General features: G+C 47.9%; 1 protein-coding gene across 13 annotated transcripts in view; it reads left to right on the plus strand.

Moving 5' to 3' along the window:
- The window catches only part of PTPRF (protein tyrosine phosphatase receptor type F), a 1,358,330-nt gene that overhangs the window by 725,297 nt on the left and 619,423 nt on the right, over nucleotides 1–13,610 (plus strand). The gene's annotated exons all lie outside the window — the stretch shown is intronic.

A 13,610-nucleotide genomic window follows, 5' to 3' on the forward strand; every position in this document is an offset into this window, starting at 1 on the left:
GTTACACCAGGAGAGAACAGTAGTGTATGTGCCTGGGTTACACCAGGAGAGAACAGTAGTGTATGGGCCTGGGTTACACCAGGAGAGAACAGTAGTATATGCGCCTGGTGGTTTTGTCGGGATATTCCTCGAATATCGTTTGATACATAGACCTCCTTTGAGTGATGGAAACTTACTTTTACTTTTTATATGCAGAATGTCATGCAGTCACCCATACACAGTTATTGTAATGCTCCCTGGCCTGGCCTTGTGTGTCCTCTCCTCTGCTCTTCTCATAATGCAGGGCTGTGCATGCACTGTGTAACCGTGCAATCTTTCTACATTTGCCAGATGGGTATAGAGCCTGGAGATGTCTCTGCTGCTTTCACATATCCTTCTGCCCTTTATTTCTTACAGGCAGTTAAGGGGTTAGTGACTGTTTTCAATAATTAGCGGCAATATTCATCAGCACCATTAAGGATGCTAATGCATACACTCACACAAAAACAATTCCCGCTGACTTGGTGCAAACATTCTCTGCCTTGTCGTACCTCTCTAATCCGAGTCCCCTGCTGATCCGAGGTGTGGAATCTGTAATGTCAGCCAGAGTTCATTCTGCAGGAACTACACCACTCTCAGGCTGGGACTATGCTTCCTGCTGCCACTTACTGGCTCCATTTAACACCATTTAGCCCCTAAACGTGCTACAAACACCTAGTCAGGATGCATCAAATCAGAAGTTGCTCTGACGAGGATGTCTGTGTGGAAATTTCACACACAAACTCTCGGTCTGTCCCAGCGAATCATGCCAGGGCTACAATATGACAGGGAGCGACATATATTTGTTGACGATCTGATAAAAAAAAATATATATATATTGTTTGGAAAGATGGGATCCGCAAGACTGTGGGCCTGAATCATAGGGTGGATGCAGTGTGTCGACGTTTGCGTATTTATTTGCCACTGCGTATGTAAGGGAAAACTCCTGGAAACCCCTATGCCGCATGCATTCCGCTGACTGCTGCTGCATGTGGGGTCACTGGCATTAGAGGCAGTGGAGCGAAACCTTGGGTGTTCATGGGCACTGACCGGGACGTGACCTACGTGAATGCACAGTAGACTTTCTCATGGGCTAGTTACAGGAGTGTCACATGCATGTCAGTGAAGCAGCTGTGTTCCCAGTGGCAACCGTTCATTCTGTGGCGGCCACCTCTGTTTTAGGCCATAGAAGAGCATACATTTTCCGCCATCAAGACAGATTCCGAGGCTGGTGGGGCTGTCCTGCGGTCCAGTTCTCCTGGAGGTTACAAAAGCGGGAGAGAAAGGGGAGAAGAGGGAAAGGAGGTATCACTTATCAGATGAAGCAACAGAGAGAGAAAAAAAAGAGTATAAACTACTATCCAAGGGAGTGGCAAGGTAGGCTTGGGAGGATTTATATTCTAGCCAGGGGGACCAGGTAGATTCAAATTCACTGGCCTTTCCTATTGATGAGAGAAACAAGTCCTCCATTCGCATAAAGTAGTCTATTTTCGTGAACCAGGTACGGCGCGTTGGAAGAAGTTGGGATTTTCAAAGGGTCGGGATTACAGCTCGGGCCGCGTTAGGTGTCTCAGTAGGGATTTTTTGTGTTGGGACGCTGGTATAGTAGAGTGATTAATCAACCAACCAGAAGGCAGGATCAGTTGGAATTTGGGTCCTGAGGATGACTCGTGAGACGTGCATGACGTCCTGCCAAAAAGGTTGGAGGAGGGGGCATGTCCACCAAATGTGTAATAGTGTACCGGAAGAAGATGAGCAGCGCCAGCAGCTAGCTGGTATGGAGGGATACATTGCATGGAGGAGGGAGGGATGCCTATACCACCTTGTGACAATTTTATATTGAGTTTCCCTGATCTGGACACATACAGAGCTCAAATGAGTTTTTAGAAAAATTATTTTCCAGTCATCTGATGGTAAGGAGACACCCAGGTCCCTCTCCCATGCAGAAACAAAGATGGGCATAATCATAGATTGAGAATGATGGACAATTTTGTACAGAGTTGAATAGTATGGGTTGGGTCTAGAGGGGCGACAGAGCTTCTCGAATAGGGTAATTTCTCTGGTGGCATTCTGTAGTCTAGATCCCGTCCCCAAGAAGTGTCTAATTTGAAGAAACTTCCAAAATTCTTTTTGGGGAATATTCCACTTCGCTTGAATGTCTGAGAATTGTTTAACTCCAGTGGGGGTTACCATTTGGCCGACTCTAAAAAGCCGCATAACGGCCCAATGTGAGAAATGGAAAAGATGTGTACCTGGGACAAAATCAGGGTTAGCCAAAAAAGATGTAAAGGGAACAAATTTGGAAGAGATGTAAGGAATTCCCCGTAGAGATTTCCAAGCTGTGAGAGTGGGAGTAATTGTAGGGTGATGAAGGGAAAATTTCGGTAGGGAGGGAAGCCATGGGAATATCTCTGGGAATTGCTGTACATACAGTCCCTCCAGTTCCACCCATTGCTTAACCTCGCGGCTTCTTGTCCAATCTACAATTCTGTTCAAAAGAATGGCGTGGTAGTAGTGCTTTACATCAGGGAATTGTAGGCCTCCATTCGCCATTGATCTGGACAGGAGAGAGTGTTTGGTTCTAGGTCTCTTACGTTGCCATATAAATTGCTGAATCAACTATACGACTGAGCGAAACCAGGGTTCCGTGATGTGAATCGGGAGGGCCTGCATTACATTTAACAATTTCATCTTCACTATATTTATTCTCCCAAACCAGAATAAGTATTTCCTATTCTACCTGGAATAATCATTTCGAATCGATTGCAACAGGGGCAAAAAATTCAATAGGAACAGACGAGATTCATCAGTGGGCAATTGAATACCTAGGTACGTCATGTGTGATGATTGCCATGAAAAAGGGAATGATTGTTTAAGATCCGCTATGGAGTCAGCAGGGGAGGAAATGTTAAGAGCACAGGATTTGGACAAGTTAATTTTGAAATTTGATAGTGTACTAAAAAGGTCCAATTCCTTCATTAGATGCGGCAAGGAAGCACTAGGATGGGAGACTATGGCCAAAAGGTCATCGGCAAATAGAGCTAGTTTATATTCATTGTCCCCTACAGTGAAGCCAGCAATATCGTGGTTAGCTCGGATGGCTCTAGCTAGTGCCTCTATACATAATACGAAAATTAACGGGGACAGTGGGCAGCCTTGTCTAGTCCCATTGCTTATAGGGAATGGGTCAGACATGGAGCCATTTACTCGAACCCTAGCTGTCGGGGCGTTATAGAGAGACAATATTCTATTAAGAGTGCAAGGGACTAGGCCTATATGTTCTAAAATCGACTTCATAAATGCCCAGCTGACCCTATCAAATGCCTTTTCGGCATCCGTAGAGAGTAAGATAGTAGGGATTGCGCTATGGGAGGCTAGGTGCATTAAGTTGAGAATCTTGGTAGTGATGTCTTTAGCCTCTCGGCCCAAAACAAAACCAACCTGGTCATTGTGAACCAATAGGGGGATCAATGTGTTAAATCTATTCGCCAAAATCTTCGCGTATAGTTTGAGATCCACATTGAAGAGGGAAATGGGTCTGTAGCTAGAGCAGACCGTCGGGTCTTTGCCATGTTTCGGTATCACCGAAATATGGGCCTCCAGAGAGTCCCGTGAAAAATGTGAGCAAGATGCAATTGAGTTAAACGCAGGGAGGAGTAGGGGAATCAATTTGTCCTTAAACACCTTGTAATATGCAATAGTGAAGCCATCAGGCCCAGGACTCTTTCCAGATGGCGTAGATGATATGACTTGGTCTATTTCTTGAGAGGTGAAGGGAGCTTCTAAGGAGGTGCGGCACGAGGATGGGAGGATGGGATAAGCTATGCGTTTCAAATAGTCCTTAATTTTTGGGAGTAAGAGTTGAGGGTCAGTACTGGAGGGGCCATTCTCTAGGTTATAGAGCATGGTATAGAATTGAGTGAAACAAGCCCCTATTTCAGATTAATTAAATTTAAGGACGACCTTAGTATCTTTCATAGAGTTAATAAATGAGGCTGAGTGTTGTGCACTTATGGCCTGTGCCAATAGGCGACCAGGTTTATTGCCCCACTGGTAGTATTTTCGTTTACACTTACAGATAGAGAATATTATGTTATCAGACAAGAGTTTGTTTAACTGTAAACGAGCTTCCGATAATTCAACGAGATAAAGATACTTTATGAGAAGTCTCAAGGGAATGAATCTTAAGAAGCAGGTCTGAGATTAGGGACTGTTTTAGCTTCTTTTTATGGGAGCCTAGTTGTATTAGCTTGCCTCGAAGGACACACTTATGTGCCTCCCAAATAGTTAGGTGAGAGACATCATCCGTGACGTTCGTGGCAATGTAGTCACTCAACGCCTTATCCAAGGCATCTTTACAAAGCGGGTCGTACAGTAGAGATTCATTGAGTCTCCAGGTCCATTGTTTATGGAAGCCATGAGGGAGGTCTAAGACCATCGTCACAGGGGCGTGGTCTGACCAGGTTATAGAGCCTATGTCAGCATCTGCAAGAAGCGGGAGGTGCCTATGGCTAAGGAACAAGTAATTGATACGCGAATAAACACTATGTGGGTGAGAATAGAAGGAGTAGTCGCGTCCTGTGGGGTTAAGGATCCTCCAAGAGTCCGCCAGTTGTGCATGGAGCAACCGTTTAACCTGGCGATATTTAGACCCAACAAACCTGGAGGTTTGAGACGATGTATCGACGCTGGGGTCCATCGTCCAATTGAAGTCACCGCCTAAAACAGTGATCCCCCTGGACAGGGAGATCTGGTTAAATAGGAGTTGAAAAAAGAGAGTTGGGCCTGATTCGGGGCATATATCACTGCAAAGGTGAATGATTGTTAAATTTTACAATTCAAGAGGAGAAGTCTACCCGGCACTACCCTATGTGTGGAGACGTCTGAGACACGTAAGTCTCTGGAAAAGATAATTGCCACTCCCTTGGATTTACTGCCTGGGGTGTTGCTGTAGTGAGCTATGGGGTAAAAACGATTGGTAAGAGAAGGGTTTCGTATCCCAACCTTAAAATGGGTCTCCTGAACCAGCGCTACATCTACCCTTTCAGATCTCAGTTGGCGGAGGAGGCTAGATTTCTTCTCCGGTGTGTTGAGACCACGTGCGTTGAGGGAGAGTATCTTAATTTTCCTGGGGGTAGTCATGGTGGAATGAAGTAGATCAAACCTCTACAGATCTGTAAGTGGTGGGGAGAAGAAAGAGAAAAAGGAAGAGGAAGAGTGGAAAAAGAGACATAGAGAAGAAAATCACACAAACAATAGAATATCAACAGCAACATTCCCACAGGAGGGAGACTGAACTGTACAGTCTTCAGTCACCCTACCGGCATGTAGCCAGAGGCGGGTATAAAGGGGGGAGAGGGAGTGAACTGCTACAGGAGCCCTGTAGAAAAAACACATGAGAACCGACATAGAAAACCCATAATAATATTAACAGTTGATGAGTGGCTGGGGCCGTGGATAAAAACACAACCCCCACCACCATCAAAACTACAAAAAGAAAGATAACTGGTTAATTAGTTAGCTAAAACATCCAGTATTAATTAGTAACAGAACGGGGGTATACGAAAGAGCTCACATCCCAGAGGGGGACGGCCTCTAACACGGTGGTAACAAAGCGAGCACCTAGAGAGAAATAAGAAAATGCTGCGTAAAACAGGAGAGTCCTTCATATAAGTCCATTCTCAAAAGGTGAAGTGGGAGGGAGTCACCCTCCTAAACGGCAATAGCAAAATGAGTCTCTAGAAGAAACCAGGAGGAATGGAGCAATACCAGAGAGTCCCTCATAGCAGACCGTTCTTGGAGGGAGAGGCGACCGATGGAGCTCATTCTTGGCACTTCGAACCTCGTGCCAGGGTTGGGAGCTAGGGGCCCGTTTGGGGAGAGGGATTCCCAGTCAGGTATGTCCAGTGGAGGTAGACCTAACGAGGAGCAGAACAATGAGAGGTCTGCGTGGGAGGACAGAGTGAACCACTTTCCCGAAGAGCAGGCTTGAAGGTTAAAAGGGAAACCCCAGCGATAACGTAATTGACGTTTCCGCAATTCGTCCGTTAGGGTATTCAAGAATTTCCGTTGCTGGAGGGTGTGCCAGGAGAGGTCTTGATAGAGACATATGTCGGACCCATTGAAGTCAATTCCGGACAGTTGACGGGCTTTGAACATAATCTCCTCTTTCTGAGAGAAGTAGTGGAGCCGGCAAATGACATCACTGGGTCTGTCGGTGGGGAGGCCTCTCGGCTTGAGGGCCCTATGGGCTCTATCAAAAGTAATAACGTTATCCGAATCCTTATTCAAGAGTTCGTTAAATATTTTGGTCAGGGCATCCACGAGCCCAGATTTGGGAACATCTTCCGGGAGACCGCGGACACGGATGTTATTCCGTCTGCCTCTGTTGTCGATATCTGTCATTCTCGACTGTAAGGCACGGATTTCTTTAGACTGAGCAAGGATGGATTCTCTCAAAGATGACATACAGGAGACATTAGTCTCTTGGTCTTCCTCCAGAGTTACCAAGTGATCTGACAAGTATGAGATTTCACCTTTAATGGAGGCAAGTTCGTTCCTAATAGTGTCTTGAAGGTCTTGCTTAGTGGGGAGGGATCTCATGAAGGTCAGAATTTCCCGTAGGTCGCGGCCACCTGCCATCGCAGGATCAGCCATATCATCTGCCGGATTCGAGATAGAGGAGGCAGAAGGGGATGTTGAGGGATGAGGGGAGGAACGGTTCTCCATCTGCGGAGATGTAGTTGGGTAAAAAAAAGGTCTCAGGTCTGCCTGAGGTCTCGTAACTTTTTGAGGTTGCAATAAGCTCAGAGTATGTCAGGTTCAAAAGGATACATACAGCAGCATAGCTCCTAGGGAGCGGTCACTCCCCGTGGCCTGGTCTCAGGGGGTCATCAGGTAATCTCGAGTAAGATATTAGAGGACCTGCATCCAAGGTGGTACATTCCTGTGAACAGTAGTATCGCTGGCAGCGGAAGGCAGGTCTTGTGGAGAGCACTCAAGAGGACACGCCTCAGACATTTGTTATAGGTCGGCAATAATAAAGCAGGACACTGATAAATCGTAAATCAAGAGAGGGAGTGGAGCGTATTTATATAAAGGAGAGAGACGGAGAAGCTGGGGGGGGGGGGGGGGGGGTCCCCGCATGAGGGAAGGGGTCCGGCCCTAAGATGGTGCTGGTCTCTCTATGGAGCCTCGCTAGGAGGACTCAAGCAGGTCTGCTCTGTGCAGTTCTGTATGAGGCGGGTCCACTCACAGGGGTCCACCGGTGAGTGGGGCTGCGAGTAGAGGCCTATCTGTAGGCTGCAGCCGGAAGGCCCTTTCTCCACCTCCTGATATAGCGCTCCAGGGAGCGAGGGGAAGTTGTGCGGGGTGTACCAGGTGATGTGGGGCGTCGAGGAAAGCCCCAAGGGGTACGAGAGTCTAGCCCCGGTATAGGCCCGTCTGAGAGGCCAGGCACCGTGCCCGGCGGCTTGGCTAGGGCTGATGTTGGCGCCCGCCGGTGATAGGTGCGTGCGGGGTGGGGGGACGGAGGAGGACGCCTCTTGCAAGCTAGGGCAGGGGGAGAGGCTCACCTGGCCATGGGGGGGACACCCCCACCGGGTGTCTGCCGCGTCTCGTGATCTAAGATGGCCACTGCCGGGGCACCGGATCACCCGCTCCAACGTCTGTCAGGTCTCGGGCCTCCCCCTCAGTGCGGCTGGAGAGACGGTCCGGCGGCGGGAGCGGTGATCAAGGATCCCCGTCAGGCGTTCTGGGGAGGGTCACAGCGTGGCCAGGGACGCTGTCCGCAGATCAAGGCCCCGGCTCGTGGGTAGGCCGCAACCCGCAGGAGCGAGGAAACCGGCTCCCCGATTCCGCAGCACTAGCACACCACTGTCACAGCCGTTCTCCACTGCAGGGCTGAGTAGTTTGTGGCTTGTAAGGCGCGTGGAGACCGATTATGAGCAGAAAACCCTGTGGTTGTAGAGGAGCTCTCTTGCCGATAGCTGTTTAATCACATGTACACTTCTGATGGCAGAGGCAGAGCTATTGTCACGTAGACAATAGAGGATGTCCGCGCAAATGGAAGTTAAATAGAGCTGGGCCTAATCAAATGTATGCTTATTTGTACCTAGTATTGCACCTACGTATGGGGTAGATGTCTGTAATATATACTATTTTACATGCACTTTTCTTTCAGGCATTGTATGTCCCATGTACTCTCTCTGCATCAACCCCACTGTGTGTTATACATCCTGCCTATCACTAAAAGATACAGTAAATGATCATAATAATATACTGTAACCTCCACCCAGAGTCACATCATCCATAAAGAAACTTATGCTCCCACCAAAGGGCCACTGAACACTGAGGGGCCCACATTGCTCTAACCGGTTTTTAATTTGGTTTAAAGGGAGCACATACCAGTATGTAGCCCGTGGCTTAATGAGGCACAATATTCACTTGTGGGGCTTAGTGCTCAGCGCTGCCTTTAGTGGTGGAAAAGTAGAACTGCAGAATGGAGTAGAGAGTCGAATTGTAAAAACTTTCTTTTTACAAACTTTCTACAGGGTTCTAATTTAACACCCATTTTGCTGGAGATAAGCCTATCCAAGTCTATGTGCTTAACTTCAACAAAATGACTTGTAAAGTGTAAAAAAATATAGTAAATTCATTTTTGTGATACTACAAGGATTAGGTATAAGTTGCTAGGCTTCTCAGGATGTCTGGGTCCCTAAGGTTTGCATGGTCCTGCATCTACAGGCAGAGAGGTACGTACTTAGAACCCTAGTCAAAAAAACTGCTGAGTAGATTGTGATCATAGATGAAGGCGTTATTTCCCCATGCGCAATGTGACAGGATATGAATGCGTTATTTCCCCATGCGCAATGTGACAGGATATGAATGCGTTATTTCCCCATGCGCAATGTGACAGGATATGAATGCGTTATTTCCCCATGCGCAATGTGACGGGATATGAATGCGTTATTTCCCCATGCGCAATGTGACGGGATATGATTGCGTTATTTCCCTATGCGCAATGTGATGGGATATGAATGCGTTATTTCCCCATGCGCAATGTGACAGGATATGAAGGCGTTCTTTCCCCATGCGCAGTGTGATGGGATATGAAGGCGTTCTTTCCCCATGCGCAATGTGACGGGATATGAAGGCATCATTTCCCCATGCGCAGTGTGATGGGATATGAAGGCGTTATTTCCCCATGCGCAATGTGACGGGATATGAAGGCGTTATTTCCCCATGCGCAATGTGGCGGTATATGAGTGCATTATTTCTCCATGCGCAATGTGACGAGATATGAATGCATTATTTCCCCATGCGCACTGTGACAGATTATGAATGCATTATTCCCCCATGCGCAATGTGATGGGATATGAATGCGTTATTTCCCCATTTGCAGTGTGACGGGATATGAATGCATTATTTCCCAATGCGCAGTTTGACGGGATATGAATGCGTTATTTCCCCATGCGCAATGTGATGGGATATGAATGCATTATTTACCCATGCGCAATGTGATGGGATATGAATGCGTTATTTACCCATGTGCAGTATGACGGGATATGAATGCATTATTTCCCCATGCGCAGTGTGGCGGGATATGAATGCGTTATTTCCCCATGCGCAGTGTGACAGTATATGAATGCGTTATTTCCCCATGTGCAATGTGACGGGATATGAATGCATTATTTCCCCATGTGCAGTGTGACAGATTATGAATGCATTATTTCCCCATGCGCAATGTGATGGGATATGAATGCGTTATTTCCCCATGTGCAGTGTGACGGGATATGAATGCATTATTTCCCCATGCGCAGTTTGACGGGATATGAATGCGTTATTTCCCCATGCGCAATGTGATGGGATATGAATGCATTATTTACCCATGCGCAATGTGATGGGATATGAATGCGTTATTTCCCCATGTGCAGTATGACGGGATATGAATGCATTATTTCCCCATGCGCAGTTTGACGGGATATGAATGCGTTATTTCCCCATGCGCACTGTGACAGATTATGAATGCATTATTTCCCCATGCGCAATGTGATGGGATATGAATGCGTTATTTCCCCATGTGCAGTGTGACGGGATATGAATGCATTATTTCCCCATGCGCAGTTTGACGGGATATGAATGCATTATTTCCCCATGCGCAATGTGATGGGATATGAATGCATTATTTACCCATGCGCAATGTGATGGGATATGAATGCGTTATTTCCCCATGTGCAGTATGACGGGATATGAATGCATTATTTCCCCATGCGCAGTTTGACGGGATATGAATGCGTTATTTCCCCATGCGCACTGTGACAGATTATGAATGCATTATTTCCCCATGCGCAATGTGATGGGATATGAATGCGTTATTTCCCCATGTGCAGTGTGACGGGATATGAATGCATTATTTCCCCATGCGCAGTTTGACGGGATATGAATGCGTTATTTCCCCATGCGCAATGTGATGGGATATGAATGCATTATTTACCCATGCGCAATGTGATGGGATATGAATGCGTTATTTCCCCATGTGCAGTATGACGGGATATGAATGCATTATTTCCCCATGCGCAGTGTGGCGGGATATGAATGCGTTATTTCCCCATGCGCAGTGTGACAGTATATGAATGCGTTATTTCCCCATGTGCAATGTGACGGGATATGAATGCATTATTTCCCCATGTGCAGTGTAACGGGATATGAATGCGTTATTTCCCCATGCGCAGTGTGACAGTATATGAATGCGTTATTTCCCCCTGCGCAATGTGACGGGATATGAATGCGTTATTTCCCCATGTGCAGTGTGACGGGATATGAATGCATTATTTCCCCATGCGCAGTTTGACGGGATATGAATGCGTTATTTCCCCATGCGCAATGTGATGGGATATGAATGCATTATTTACCCATGCGCAATGTGATGCGATATGAATGCGTTTTCTCTTACGTCCTAGAGCATGGGTCTTCATCCTGTGGCCCTCCAGCTGCTGTGAAACTACACATCCCAGCATGCCCTGCCACAGTTTTGCTATTAAGGTATGCTAAAACTGAGGCAGGGCATGCTGGGATGTGTAGTTCCACAGCAGCTGGAGGGTCGCAGGTTGAAGACCCATGTCCTAGAGGATGCTTGGGACTCCGTAAGGACCATGGGGATAGACGGGCTCCGCAGGAGACATGGGCACTAAACAAGAACTTTAGGTATGGGTGTGCACTGGCTCCTCCCTCTATGCCCCTCCTCCAGACCTCAGTTTGATACTGTGCCCAGAGGAGACTGGGTGCATTACAGGGAGCTCTCCTGAGTTTCCTGAAAGAAAGAAATTTTGTTAGGTTTTTTATTTTCAGGGAGCCTGCTGGCAACAGACTCTCTGCATCGAGGGACTGAGGGGAGAGAAGCAGACCTACTCTAATGCTAGGCTCTGCTTCTTAGGCTTCTGGACACCATTAGCTCCAGAGGGAATGGAACGCAGGTATCACCCTCGCCGTTAGTCCCGGAGCCGCGCCGCCGTCCTCCTCACAGAGCCGGAAGATAGAAGCCGGGTGAGTATGAGAAGAAAGAAGACTTCAGAGACGGCAGAAGACTTCGGATCTTCACTGAGGTAACGCGCAGCGGTAACGTTGCGCGCCATTGCTCCCACACAACACATACACGGCAGGCACTGTAAGGGTGCAGGGCGCAGGGGGGGGGCGCCCTGGGCAGCAATTTAAACCTCCGATCTGGCTAAAATGAGTATATACAGGCTCTACACTGTGTATAAGAGATCCCCCGCCAGTTTTTTTAATGATTTCAGCGGGACCGAAGCCCGCCGCTGAGGGGGCGGAGCTTGTTCCTCAGCACTCACCAGCGCCATTTTCTCCACAGCACACCGCTGAGAAGAAGCTCCCCGGACTCTCCCCTGCTGAACACGGTGAAAGAGGGTTTGAAAGAAGGGGGGGCACATAATTTGGCGCAGATATATATAATAGCGCTATCTGGGTAAAAATATTGTTTTTTCCCTGGGTCAAATTGGCGCTGGGTGTGTGCTGGCATACTCTCTCTCTGTCTCTCCAAAGGGCCTTGTGGGGGAACTGTCTTCAGATAAGAGGATTCCCTGAGTGTGTGGTGTGTCGGTACGCGTGTGTCGGCATGTCTGAGGTAGAAGGCTCTCCTAGGGAGGAGGTGGAGCAAATGACTGTGGTGTCTCCGTCGGCAACACCGACATCTGACTGGTTGGATATGTGGAATGTTTTAAGTGCTAATGTAAATTTATTGCACAAAAGGTTGGACAAAGCTGAGTTAAGGGAGTGTACTGGGAGTCAAGCCCTGCCTGCCCCTATGTCGCAGGGACCTTCGGGGTCTCAAAAGCGCCCACTATCCCAAATAGTAGACACTAATACCGACACAGATTCTGACTCCAGTGTCGACTACGATGATACAAAGTTACAGCCAAAATTGTCTAAAAGTATTCACTATATGGTTATTGCAATAAAGGATGTACTGCATATCACAGATGACACGAGGGTACACATGTTTAAGGAAAAGAAACCTGAGGTAACCTTTCCCCCATCTCATGAGCTGAACGAGTTATTTGAAAAGGCTTGGGAATCTCCAGACAATAAACTGCAGATTCCCAAAAGGATTCTTATGGCGTATCCTTTCCCGACTAAGGACAGGATACGGTGGGAATCCTCCCCAAGGGTGGACAAAGCGTTGACACGCTTATCCAAAAAGGTAGCATTACCATCCCAAGATACGGCAACCCTCAGGGATCCTGCTGATCGCAAGCAGGAGGCTACCTTGAAGTCCATTTACACACATTCTGGTACCTTACTCAGACTGGCGATAGCGTCGGCTTGGGTTTGTAGCGCTGTAGCAGCGTGGACAGATTTTTTTTTTTTTTTTTACTTGAAGCCCGAGGTGCGGTGCTTCATCACCCAGTGTCTGTGACCAAACGTGCTGGGGGCATAGGTTCTTGGACCCTCTCCAAAAGGAGAAGGGCCCCGTTACTCCTCTAACCCTCAGAGCCAAAAGGCCTACTGAGGGAACAAAGGGACTGTGGGTCCCCCCTTGCCGAAGCGCAGAGGAACCCTCGTGTGTCCCCAGGGTTGGTCGAAGCATCCCCCTGGGGACCGATAACTGCGTCTGGTCCTCCCCCCGTGGAGAGGACCTCAGCAACGAAGAGGAGAGGGCGGCCCATAAGGGTCTCACCTAAACCCCAATCGAAAAACGTGAACGTGACACACACTACAAAAAACGTAAAAAAGTGCTAATGTTGTGCAAGTGCAGGTGCAAAAGCAAAACATATGTGGGCATAAATAAATAAATAAGCCCCAGCCAGAAGGCCGGGGGGGGGGGTAAAAAATTATCCTTGCCCTAGCCAAAAGGCCAGGGCAAAGGATGTGGTGCACCAGAAGTTGGGGAGGTGAGCAGTGCAAAGTGCCTTACTGTGCACATGGTGGGAACCTTACACCAGTGCGGGTTCAGGCACCCCTGGCACCCGGAATGCCAGGGGCACGTTTCACCTCGAGCTTCTAAGCAGCTTCCAGCCTCTCAGCCAGACCAAGCTTCGTACTGCTCTATGCCAGGGTCAACCCCCAGTACAAGAGTA

This window comes from Pseudophryne corroboree, chromosome 9 (genome assembly GCF_028390025.1).
Source record: "Pseudophryne corroboree isolate aPseCor3 chromosome 9, aPseCor3.hap2, whole genome shotgun sequence".
Taxonomy (NCBI): Eukaryota; Metazoa; Chordata; class Amphibia; order Anura; family Myobatrachidae; genus Pseudophryne; species Pseudophryne corroboree.